At 35.9% G+C, this 3,227-nt stretch overlaps 1 pseudogene; it reads right to left on the reverse strand.

Moving 5' to 3' along the window:
• Positions 1–314: 314 nt before the first annotated feature.
• LOC146404486 (olfactory receptor-like protein OLF3) lies at positions 315–1,244 on the reverse strand (annotated as a pseudogene).
• Positions 1,245–3,227: the final 1,983 nt, after the last annotated feature.

Here is a 3,227-nt window from a genome sequence, read left to right on the forward strand (position 1 = left end):
AAAGCCATGGGTCATTGCTTTAAAAACTAATACCCAGAAAATTTTTTAAATGGGCAGGTTAAGTCTAAATACCACTGAACACCTAAGAGAAGATGATCTAAGAAGAAGCCCTCTCATGAATCACTGACTCATAAATTATCTGATAATGGCTGATGTAAGGAAATCCATTAATCAAGTTGGAGAATGCTTTATTTGAAAGCAAAGGTTTGACCAAAATAATCTTCTTTAATTGTATTGAAATTAAAATTAAAAAATAAAATTAAAAATAATAAAATTAAAATGTGGCAGTTCTACATTCAATTATCTGTTTTCCTTTATGATTTTGATGATAGATAAGAAGTTCTTACAGTCTTTACACTTTCTCTGAATTTCTTTAAACCTTTATAAAGAGCAGCCAAAACTGTTTTATTCCTCAAGTTGTAAATCAAAGGGTTCAACTCAGGTGCCACCACAGCATAGAACAGAGTATCCATCTTCTCCTCTTCCACTAAGGAGGCTGACCATGGCCCCAGATAGGTGAAGATTATAGTTTCAAAGCACATGGAAACAGAGTGAGGTGGGAGGCACATGTCCCAAAGTCTTTATTTTGTTCATGAGTAGAATGAATGGACAGAATGTGGCAATTATATGACCATAGGAGAACATAACTAGGGAATAGAGAAGCATAATCACCAAAAGTCCTGAGATGGCCACCATGACCTTGTTGAAGTATGTGTCCATGCAGGCTAGTCATAACACTGCTAGGGGCTCACAGGCAAAGTGATTAATAGGGAGCTGAAAGGTGATAATTATTTCCATCAGTGAATTTATGAAACCATCTACTAGGCATCTGGAAGCCAACTCCAGGCACAGTCATCCATGCAAGATAACCCTGTAGTGCAGGGGGTGGCCCACTGCCACATAGCAGTAATAAGACATGGCTCCAAGCAGGAAGAACTCAGACCCACCCAATGCCAGAAATGCATAGGGCTAGAGCACACAGCTGTGAAATGGGAACGACTTCTACACTGAGAGCAGGTGGGTCAGCATTTGTGGAGCAATACTTCTGTATTGCAAAGATCCACAAGAGATAAAACACTAAGAAAGAACTACATGGGTGAATGAAGCCTGCTGTCCAGTCCAATCAGAAGAATAATGAGGAAATTTCCCACCATAGTCGCCAAGTACATGGGCAAGATCAAGACAAAGAGGGAGATCTGATTGCCCCAGTCACTGGACAACCCCAGCAGGATGAACTCACACATCCATTACTGTTTTATTTCACTGCTGCATGAATTTCTGAGGACCAAACTAAAGATGTAAAAATAGCAAATCGTGGAAACTTAGGATTGGAAAGTGTATTTTAGAACACACTTAGAACCCACCTTCCTGAACTTAAATTTCTCCTAGAACTCCTAGAACAGCCAAATCCTCATCCAAACTCTGCTTGAACATATCCATAGATGAAGAACAGAATTGGACCAAGTTGGGAAGCTAGAAATCAAGGAGAAGAGAAGTTACATTCTTGAAATTCAATGTATTAGAACATATTTTTTTCTCCCACACTTCTGCTCTTAAAAGAAGGATGGAAATTAATGAAGTATTTAGAATTAAAATCCTCAACTTAGTAGTTATTATAGGGGTAATTCTTGACTTTCTGATAAGAAAGTTTTTAGTCCACACAAAACATCTTTTTCTGAATTCTGAATGATGGTCAGTATCATTTAATTTATTTTTGTGTACTGTGTTTCCTCTTTGGATATCTCAGACACAACACTACACACCACTCCTCAGTGGAACATACCCATGAAATCTGGAATGTCTTAAGTAATATTATCACACTTCTTATTACTAAGTGATTTTGAATTTATTTTCTGTAATTTGTCCTTTTAATTTGGGAGTGTCAGGTGGAAGGTCTCCTCTCCACCTTCCTCACACTAGTGCCCCATTTGGCCAAGAACAACCCAAGATGGCCAACTTCAAGGATCAGGTATTGAATGAAGAAAAGGTATACATAGACACTAAAACTTATGTTTTATGTCCCCCAATGGGAATTTAATGTGTTTAATGATGTCATGTTATTACTTATTAAGTGTTTTATCAAGGAAGGTACAATTCATCAATTTCTCAGTATAACAGTGATCATTCCTCACCAGTGAAAGTAAAAGGATAGAAAATCAGGTCTTAGGGAACATGATGACAGAGGCAGATGTAGTTTTTTTGATTCAAAACCAAAATTTTCTTTTATGTTTTATCACTTAAAGAAAGACACAAGTAGTCCATAACTTTAAAAGTACACAGATGGGTGTTTGAGGTCTCTGAGACAACCCTGTAACAACACGAGAAAGATCCACACAAAAGATCATTATACCAATGTCTTCTATACTATTCATACTATATAACTATAGAGTGACAGAAAGTTACAATTACATTTATTGAAAGTTCTCAGTTTGGACCTAAAAATATTTAGAGCGATTGCTACAGATCATACCACTTTTAACACAGAGGGCTGGAGGACTTAATATTATAGTTTATTATCATATGTTTAGCCATAAAATATTCAGGGTTTTGTATTGTTTTGTATAATGTCCAAAATTTCAAGGAATTTAATAAAAATGCTTTCAGGAACTGACTATTACACAGAAATTAGTGGAAGTGTTCAAACAATGACAGATACCACATTCAGAATTCCCTGAAAGTGTTCGGTCACTTACACCAAAATTGATTGGAGCAGGATACTCAGCTGCAGCATTTGCAAAGAAAGGCACAATGTTTAAAGATAATAAGTAAGATTATTCCCCAAGATAAGATAAAGAATTGAAAATCTTGATGACAAATAGTTTACAAAAGAATGATATTTTTCTAGAATGTTCAAAATTAATAGCTTGTTCAGCCTCATGACTACACACAAACAACTTGATCTTATTTATCATGTATTCACTTCTTTGCAATGCTATTCTGCATTATACATATTCATACATCAATTTATTTTTGTTTGGCTACATTTTACATTGGAATAAAAAATATTATCATTATACTGGTTGGAAATTTTCCTAGCCATGAAAGCCCTTATAAAATTGTGGACTGGTAGTGTACAGTGCTTTCCTATCCCTATGTAAATAGACTTCTGGTGTTCTGATGCTTTGTATATATTTTCCACACTAAAAAAGACAGCTAATGAAAGACCCATCCATCCTTCCCCATACAAGCACTTCATTCCCAGCCTACAGCTCCCTAAGCTTTCAGTT

This window comes from Sus scrofa, chromosome 3, assembly GCF_054392235.1.
Source record: "Sus scrofa isolate SSC_HxYL_T2T_F1_AM1 chromosome 3, Sscrofa_HxYL_maternal_Yorkshire_Landrace_v2.0, whole genome shotgun sequence".
NCBI lineage: Eukaryota > Metazoa > Chordata > Mammalia > Artiodactyla > Suidae > Sus > Sus scrofa.